Consider the following 10,801-nt stretch of genomic DNA (forward strand, 5'->3'; position numbering starts at 1 on the left):
ATTTTGAGAGAGAAAGAGAGGAGGAGCAGAGAGAGGGGAGAGAGAGAATCCCAAGCAGGTTCCTCCCTGCTGTCAGTGCATGATCCAAGCCGAAATCAAGAGTCAGTTGTTTAACCAAAAGAGCCACCCAGGCGCCCCTGGAGTATTTTTATGCTTTGATATCATGCCTTATCCTTTATTCGAATTGCTTGGTTTCTTTTCAGCATTTTGCTACCCTGATCCCTCTGCAATAGTGAAAAAAAGTAACTTTCAAGACAGCATATTTCACTAGAATAGCATTCAAGTGTAGTGTGAATTGTTGCACATCGTGCACTAAGTAACATAATGAAAGAGTAATAAACTAGAGCTCATGAATTCAGGCTATCACAAATGACAGTCTGTGATCCCTGTGAAACTGGGTCCATGATCCCTGTGAAACTGGGTGAAAGTTCTTTTACGTGACTGTATGTTTTTGTTTCTTTTTTCAGGAAGACACAATATATGTTTAGTGTATATTTGACCTATTTACTTGGACGTTATTTTGTTACTTCTGCATTGGAATATGTTAAGACAGATAGTCTTTTCCTGGGTCTTCCAACGGCTGTCTCATTTCTTTTTTAATGAAAATTTAACATTTTTACTCACCTCCCCATTTAAATAGCTCCTCAGAAGGTTCACCATCCCTCCTTTCACAGACAAAGGAGTAATATGTTGGCCTCAGCGAGAGGGCGAACCAGCCTTTTTGTAGGTTTATTTGTGGCTCCTTGCGGTACATTTGGCATTTTGCATATATTCAGTGTTCATCCCTTATGAGATGATGTGCATTTGCCTTAATAAGTGATTCTTGTTAAAATCAGTAATATACCTCATTAAAAAGTTTGAGTTTTGAAGAGGCTATAAGACCAACAGAGCTGATAACGAATATTCTCCGGTGATGCCTTCATCGCAGTTTATAAAGTTAGAGCTCTGACACTGCATTTCACACAGAAAAATAGATTTCAACATAATCATCACAAAATACTTATTTTTGTGGCCTGCTCGTGAAAGCATGGAATTTTTGCAGAAGAGTTTCATAAACCTTCCAAATCCTATGGAATGACAGTAAATACTGGATTCAAATAAGCTTACATGTATTCATAAAAGTCGGTGAACTTTGAAAAGTTCACAATTTCATCAACTTCTGAGGTCAGTATGTCTTTCTGTATCTATTTCTGTAATGTATCTAAGAAGAAAATACAACTTTTTTTTTTCTCTGCTAATTATTTAAAAATGAACATGATGCATCTTTGAGTACTGTTTCCATGAAATATAAGATGTTCGTGTCCAGGTTGCTTTAGACAGATTTCAGCTTCAGGGTCCATAAACTTATCTGAGAGTTGGCAGTTCCTTTAATATGATGTGACATTCCCATTATATTTGAGAATGATACAGCACAGTTGACTGTCAGCTCCGAAGACAGTAATCTCTATGAAGACCAATTAGCGAGCTGCCTGCCAAATTATGCATCTTGATGAAGAAGGAAATCCTTGATATTTCGCAGATCTTGTATCTGTTTTTTTTTAATTTTTTTAAGTTTATTTATTATTGAGACAGAGAGAGACAGAAAGAGAGTATGAGTGGGGGAGGGGCTGAGAGAGACGGAGACTCAGAATCCGAAGCAGGCTCCAGGCTCTGAGCTGTCAGCACAGAGCCCGACGCAGGGCTTGAACCCACCAATCGTGAGATCATGACCTGAGCCTAAGTCGGCTGTTCAACCGACTGAGCCACCCAGGCGCCCCTCACAGATCTTGTATTTTAAAGGAGGCCCCAACCTATGCCACCTTTTTAGCATGGTGGTTAAACACAAAGCAATTCTATACATGGGGAAATGTTCAAAGTCTATCGAAAAGTTTGTGACACACTAGCTGCTGAGGCAAATTGGGATACTTACCACATGGTTTGCTTTACCAGTGTAGAAGGAAGATCAGTCTTTCCTTTGGGATTGCATAGTAGAACATAAGACATCATTGCTCAGCTCCTTTTAACCTGGTACTAAATCACGTCTTAAGTTTGTGTAGGTTTGAAGCGCATAGACACGAACACAAAATCGGAAGCTCTAGGCTCTCGGGCAACTTTCACTTGAATTAAAGTCCCCACCAAAACCAGTCTGTATAGAAGCAACATGTGGGAAAAGTTCTGTGAAGTAAGTGGAAGTTCATCACTGACCCTGTCATATACTAATAAATTAAGAAGCTATTTAAACAATAATTATCTCAAAATCATTCACCGTAGTTGTTCATTTTAAGGATGAAGAAAACTTTACCCTCTTTCGTCTCTGTATCCTTCTCTGCCCTATAGACAATTACATGCAAGGTAATGGTGCATTGAGACCTCTGCGACCACATACTCTGCTTCATCAGTTCACATATTTACCAACATTTTACCCATTAGAGGTAATTATTTCATGTCTCTGACCTAAGCAAACAACTAATAAACTAGCTAATGAATTAAGCTGCTGGTAAGAGTTAGGCAATAAATATGCTATAGTTTTACTGTCTTTCTTATCACAGAGACACTAATAAGAATGTATTTCTAGCATCCTGGCATAAGGAGATTCAAGCAGAAATACAAAGTCATATCACATTAAGCATAGGCATATTTTCACATTTAAGAATCATATCTCTGAGAATTAGAAAACGGAATGATGAACAGACAGCAAGTTTCATAACAGGCAAATACTCAAATCAGAGAGGAATCTGAAACTCAAAATTAAAAGAGGGTAGGGTACCCCTGGGTAGCTCAGTCAGTTAAATGCCAGACTCTTGATTTCGGCTCAGATTATGATCTCCCGTTTGTGGGATACATATCCTGCGTGAGGCTCTGCACTGACAGTATGGAGCCTGCTTGGGATTCTCTCTCTCTCCCCTTCTTTCCCTCTCCACTACTTGCTTTCTCTCTCTCCCTCTCTCAAAACAAATCAATAAACATATATATATATATATATATATATATATATATATATATATATGTGTGTGTGTGTGTGTATGTATATATGTATATATGTGTGTATATATGTATATATGTATATATATGTATATGTGTTATATATATATGTAATATAAATATGTAATGTAAATATGCAGTTGCCTTTTGAAGAAAAAATGGCATTATAATAGTCCCCCATCATACACAGGGGATATGTTGCAAGACCATCAGTGGATGCCTGAAACCACAGACAATAGTGAGCCATATATAAATATACACCATATTTTTTTCCTATGCATACATACCTATGATAAAGATTAATTTATATATTAGGCACATTAAACATTAACACATTACCCTATATACTTTGGGTGGGCTGCATCCAATCAGTTGAAGGTTAGAACAGAACAAAAAGACTGACCTTCTACCACGGTAAAACACAACTCTCCAGCAGCAGACTGCTTTTGTACTTCATCTGCACCACTGGATTTCCTAGGTCTCCAGCTGTCATTCTTTGTAATGAAACTGTATCGCTGGCTCTCTTGAGCCTTGAGCTTGCTGGCCCACACTGCAGATTTGGACTTGCCAGTCATCATACTCTAATAAATTATTTCTTTGTTGCCAATTATAAACAGATGGTAGATAGATAGATAGATAGATAGATAGATGTAGATATATACAGTTCTGATTCTCTGGAGAACCATGACTAAATCAACCTCTCTTAATTGCTGTAGTGCAAAATAAATGTTCCTACAAAATTTGCCATGATCTGGCAACATTTGAACTAGGCAGTAATGTTGAATTAGACAACTTTACTGTGATTCTGTCCTTGGACATAAACTTGATATTTTTATCTTACAGTCTACTAGAATTTCTATAAACACCATGTTCCCTCAATGCACCAGATACAAACTCGGAAAACTTATTCCATACTATTATATTGGATTTCCATTGTTCAATTTATAAATATTATGGATTTATCTGAATGTTCTTTTTATCTGCAAGGGATACGTTACAGGGCCTCCAGTAGATGCCTAAGACCACAGATAGTACTGGACCTTATATATACTATATTTTTCCTATACATACATAACTATGATAAAATTTAATGTATAAATTAAGCACAGTAAGAAATTAACACTAGCTAGTAATAAAATGGAACAATTTTAGCACAATACTATAATAAAAGTTACATCAGGGGGCACCTGAGTGGCTCAGTCGGTTGAGCATCTGACTTCAGCTGAGGTCATGATCTCACGGTTGATGAGTTCAAGCCCCTCATTGGGCTCTGTGCTGACAGCTTAGACCCTGGAGCCTGCTTTGGTTTGTGTCTCCCTCTCTGCCCTTCCCCCACTCACACTTGGTCCCTCTCTCTCTCAAAAATAAATATTAAAAATTTTAAAAATTACATGAATCTCTCTCTCTAAATATCTTTTTTAAATGTCTACTTATTTATTTTGAGAGGGTGGGGGAAGGCAGAGAGAGAGTAGAGAGAGAATCCCAAGCAGGCTCCTCACTGCCAGCTCAGAGCCCAAACAGAGGCTCAACCCCATAATCTGTGAGATCATGACCTGAGCCAAAATCAAGAGTTGGACGCTCACCTGAGTCCCCCCCCCCCGCCCCAGGTGCCCTTCTCCAAATATCTAATAATATATACTGTATCCACCCTTCTTCTTGTGATGATGCGAGATGATAAAATGCTTCCATGATGAGATGAAGCAAGGTGACTGACGCAGGCATTATGACAAAGCATTAGGCTACTATAGACCTTCTGGCACTACCTTAGAAGGAGGATCATTTGCTTCCAGACCACGATTGACTACAGGAAACCTGAAATCATGGAAAACAAAACTGCACATAAGGGGGACTACGAGAATATGTGAGAATTAACTGCTAATGTTAGGTAATTCGTAGACCGTGGTAACACGATGACAATCATAGATTGAAGGTATGGAAGTTTTCACAGGTCAGACCTCTAAAATCCTTTTTAAATTTTTTTTTTTTTTAATTTTTTTTTTCAACGTTTATTTATTTTGGGGACAGAGAGAGACAGAGCATGAACGGGGGAGGGGCAGAGAGAGAGGGAGACACAGAATCGGAAACAGGCTCCAGGCTCTGAGCCATCAGCCCAGAGCCCGACGCGGGGCTCGAACTCACGGACCGCAAGATCGTGACCTGGCTGAAGTCGGACGCTCAACGGACTGCGCCACCCAGGTGCCCCAATCCTTTTTAAATTTAACATGAAACAAGGCTAGTTTATTACGACTGTGCTTTCCATTTTAATTTCTCAGTTGTTTCTTCGGCCAATAACATTTTGTGTTATTACAGTGGATTAAACCCATTGCTAGGCACTGGTCATGTTTAAAGAAATTCTGCATAACTTTATGTATATAGTAAAGGTCAAAGGGAAGCTGCTGGTTGATATATGGTTGTTTAAAAAGAAGAAGTGCGATATAATTTCATTTAGATGTTAGAAAATTATGGGGAATGCCAACAACGGAGTAAAATCATGGCATTCTGCACTTAACTTATTGAAAGTCTTATCTTCCATATTTGAAATTTTTATCATACTCTTTTTTTTTTGTCAGACTCAATTTTATATGCCTAGAAAAATCAGTAATGTTCTGAGAGAATGGTAACACTTTAAAAATGGCTACAATACTCAGTCTAACTTCCAATAAATATTTCGTTGGACACAAATGGACGCCAAAACTTAAGAAATATTTGTTAAATTAACAATGGAAGTTATATCTTTGACCTTATAAGACAATGTCTTAGATGTGTTGCCTCTCCCCTGTTTATGCCCTAACTTTCAGTCTCAATCATAAATGTAAGAGAATATCACACTCTTGTAAGAAGCCATATCAAAACTCTTAATGTCTCTATATACTCTGCAAATAAAATATCAGAACTTATAAATAATAGATTACAGAGAAAAATATATGTTAGCTTGGTGAAATAAAAATCATAAAAATGGAAATTAATAAGAAGAAAACATAGATATATAAACTCATTCTATGGAAGTAATTATGAATCATAGAAAGTTAATATAAGAAAAAGAAAAAAATGAGAAAATATGAGTACATATACATTACAAAATTATGTATATTTTGAAAATGTAAATAATATTAACAATCAAATAGTAAACTAGACAACAATTTGCTATATATGTGGCTTAAAATTAATTTTTTATAATGTTTATTTATTTATTTTAAGAGAGAGAAAGAAAGAGAGGTAGAGGGGTAAAGAGAGAGGGAGAGAGAGAATCCCAAACAGGCTCCATGCTGTCAGTGTAAAGCCCAAAGTAGGACTTGATCTCACAAACCATGAGATCATGACCTGAGCCAAACCCTAGAGTCAGACAGCTTATCTGACTGAGCCACCCCGGCACCCCAGAAAATTAATTCTTAACTCAATAAATAAGAAAAATAAGCAAGGAGTAAATTACCACTTGGAGCAACTCCACCCGTGAAAATTATCTCAACAACTACAAATGGTTCATACACTTATTAAAATATTCAACATTACTTATAATTAAAGAAATGCAAATGGGTAGTCTAATGTGCGGCTTGTGGGAATACAAATGTATGGAAACTTTCTAGAGGGCAACTTGGCAACATTTATCCAAATCATTAAAATACCCATATTCTTTGACCCAATTATTCCATTTTAGGAATATGTCCTAAGGAAATAATCAGAGAAGTGCACAATGAATTATGCATAAGAAAGTTTATTGCAGCATTATTTATGGGACCAGGCACACTGACTAATATAAGAAGAATAGTTTAGTAAATTACCACAAAATAAGAGAACCCAGTAATACAACACTATATTATGCATTTGTCACAAGTTTTCACACACTAAAAATGGTATAAAATTCATGAAAATGAAAATACATAAGAGAAACTATCAAATACATATCCTAATTTTCTTTAATTACGTATCTACAGTCAGAGACACATATGCACACATATTCCGGGAAAAAATATACTAAAATTTAATATTTTAATTAACATGAGCTGTGATTATGGATCATGCCTTTCTCATTGCTCATTTCTTCATTTTATAAAGATTGTGCATTAAACTTAAATTACTTGTATTAAGAAAAACAATACATGTTAAAGAAATGTCTGTTTGCTTTCACTCTCTATGTTAAGCAAAAATAATTATCATCTCGAGACAAGTGAAATACAAATATGATATTAATATAGTACGACGTGGAATGAACTATTTTTTATTGTTCTTGTATTGAAGAAAGTACAAATCACAAACTGAGTACTCATTTGTGGATAATTACAGAAGGCAATGCTTTTAGAAATTGCCAATTACAACTGTAATAAGATCACCTAACTTGGAGTTAGGAAATTTATCTAATCACGTAACAATAAGATGGTCATGATTTTAATAGCATACCTAAAGTGATATTTCTATCCTATATTGAGTTATATATTTAAAAATTACAACTTTTCAAATATCCATAAAACATTTATCAGTATCCATTAAATATATATTAATATTATATGTTAAATAATTAAAAAAGGATATATTGGCAAAGTTTGAATCTCCAATAGTGATGCACTAAAACCATAGAATATTTTAAGTGAATTTAAAACTCACCACTTAAAAATGTAAACACATGATCCAAAATAATTATTGTTCCAAGAATAGAAACAAGTTTGTTTAGTAAAATAATTAAAATAAGTACAAGATTTAAAGGTTGTATTTGACAAAAAGAATGGTCTTACTCACATCAGTGCCACTCAGCAAGCACATCTTTGAAAAAAAAATATGGACCAATTAATTGTGTTTTTTAAAAATTGAATATGATTCTTCTCAGAGTGAGGGATTTCTTTTTTTTTAATTTTTTTTTTTAATATTTATTTATCTTTGAGACAGAGAGAGACAGAGCATGAACGGGGGAGGGTCAGAGAGAGAGAGGGAGACACAGAATCTGAAACAGGCTCCAGGCTCTGAGCAGTCAGCACAGAGCCCAACGCGGGCTGGAACTCACATACCGCGAGATCGTGACTTGCGCTGAAGTCAGATGCCCAACCGACTGAGCCACCCAGGCGCCCTTAAGGGATTTCAACATATACACATGCAATGTTCAGTATGTGTTAGACTATTTATAATCAACAAGGAAAGAAGACTAAATTACAATAAAGGAAGAAGTAAACACTTGAAAGATGTAAGGACATCCGGAACAAGACTCTTGGGCAGAGACAATAACATGTGCAAAAAAGGCTCTAAGTTGAGAATGGATTGGTGTGTTTTAGGAAATACAAAGCATTTATGGGCAAAGTCTTATAAACAAGGGAAACAATGGAAAGACAGTTTAGAAAACTAGCGAGCAGCTAGATAATTGGTATCTTATAGCGATTTAAGAAGTTTGGCTTGTCTCTAAGATGGAAAGCCATGGAAGTTAATAGGTAGTAGACATGTTAATTAAATTTCAGAAGAATGATTCTGTTGGGGGGGGCTACATAGACTACATAATGGCCATCTATGTTTAGGCTATTATACTTTAAGCAAAATATGGTTGCTTGAAACAAGGCGTTAGCAGTAGAAGAGCTGAAAATGGTCAGAGTGGGTCTCTTTCAAAGGTAGAATTATTAGGATTAATTGGTGGATTCAAAGTAAAGTGTATGGCTTATAATGAGCACTGAATAATGCATAGAGTTGTTGAATCACTATATTATATACCTAAAACTAACGCTGTATGTTAACTCTACTGCAATTAAAAAACTAGTAAAGTGCACAAGGATAAAATGATCAAGTACATCTGGACTTGCATGCAGCTACTGTATCTTTTTCAACGTTTTCTATTTTTATTTTTGGGACAGAGAGAACAGAGCATGAACGGGGGAGGGGCAGAGAGACAGGGAGACACAAAATCGGAAACAGGCTCCAGGCTCCGAGCCATCAGCCCAGAGCCCGACGCGGGGCTCGAACTCACGGACTGTGAGATCGTGATCTGGCTGAAGTCGGACGCTCAACCGACTGCGCCACCCAGGCGCCCCAGCAGCTACTGTATCTTAAAATGGAAAAGACTGTGGGTGAAATAGATTCAATATGGCACAAATTCTTTGTTATTTCTACTCAAGAAGTGAATTAGGGGTGCCGGGGTAGCTCAATCGGTTGAGCGACCGACTTCAGCTCAGGTCATGATCTCACGGTTCATGGGTTCAAGCCCCACATCGGCTCTGTGCTGACAGCTCAGAGCCTGGAGCCTGCTTTGGATTCTGTGTCTCCCTCTCTCTCTGCCCCTCCCCAGCTCATGCTCTGTCTCTCTCTGTCTCAGAAATAAATAAACATTAAAAAAATTTTTTTTAAAGTTCATTATAAGTCTCCTTCTCTAGAGTTTGGGCAAGTCTCTGTGGATTGACTGAATGTTAAATTGTGACGCAAGAAATGATAGGGAAGTCCCAGCCCAGGTAAGAAGTCTTGCAGCTTCTACCTGAGCCTCTTGGGACACTTATCTGGGAGCTGATAGTCTTCATGGAAGAAGTCCAACTACAGAGAGACCAGAGAGACCTCCTGAATGTAAGGAAGCCATCTAAAAAGACATATGGAAAGAGAGAAGCCAAAGAGACCATAGCGGTCAACTATTCCAAGTCAGGTGCCAGAAATATATGAATGAAGAAGATTTCAAATGTCTCCTCCTCAGAAACCACGTTTCTGAAACTGCAGGAAAGTTTTTGAGTGAAAATATCCAGAGGAGCCTAGTAAACACACAAAGCCATGGAAAACAAATAAGTAAATAAATACTATTTTAAGCCTTTAAGTATTGGCATGGCTTGCTAGACAGCAATGGAGAACGAGAGCCCTGGGAGAAACAGGGTTAGAGGTAAATTAAAAGTTTTATTTATTTATTTTTCACATGTTAAATACCAACTAGCTATCAACCATCCAAGTGAAAATGTTAAGTAGACTGACAATGCCTGGAATGCACAGATATTTAGATTTGATCACTGGTCCATGAAGGCATTTATGTTTAAAGCCCTTAGGGGAAATATTGAATTGTTATGATGGTGAATATCTTCCTCTCACTTCTTTCTTAATGTGAGAACTTCTACTTTTTCACTGTTAAGAATAACATTTGCTATGAATTTCCAATGGATAGGTTGAATTTATGAGGTTTCTTCCTCTCCTTATTGACTAAGGGTTTTTTCTTTTACATTATGAACAAATGTTGATATTTATCAATGTTTTTTCTGTTTCTAGTGATAGGATCATATAGTTTTATTTACATGCTGAATTGTCTGTTGTCAACATCACCATCATGCCATTCTAAGATCTCTTCTGCCTCACAAAGGAAAAACTAGAAACTATTAACTCCCAGAATCCACTTCACCTAACTTTCTCTCAGTTAAAAACTGACAATGAAAGGATTTCATAGGAGATATGGAAGGCGCAAGAGGAGAGATGATTATTCTAAGTATTTGCAGACAGAAACATGCTCCTTTGGTGTTTGTAACAGCTTTCAGGTGAGATTCTTGTGTGTTACTTAATGCATCTTGAGTTAAATAGAAGAGCTTCTCAACAGTTCTACAGTAGGTCATCAGTAAATCTGTGAAAACCACCTGATCCAACAGTCTTGGCTATGATTTTTGGTGGAGCATTCTCTGATCTTAGTCTTTCCAATGACTGTACAAGCTTCTAATTTCCAGCATTAGAACAGTTTTCATTTGGAAAACAGAGCGCCTTCTGTGTTCTATACAGAATCCTGATACGCTGCTGGATTTTTATGCAGCTAAACCACGTTTACATTGCCGAGATAAACCCTACTCTGTAATTGTAATAGACTCTTCGCCAATTATTTCATCATAATTATGGACATCCTTTTGGACACCTGGAT

Source organism: Puma concolor, chromosome B1 (assembly GCF_028749965.1).
Source record: "Puma concolor isolate L17-30 chromosome B1, mPumCon1.1.hap2, whole genome shotgun sequence".
NCBI classification, from domain to species: domain Eukaryota; kingdom Metazoa; phylum Chordata; class Mammalia; order Carnivora; family Felidae; genus Puma; species Puma concolor.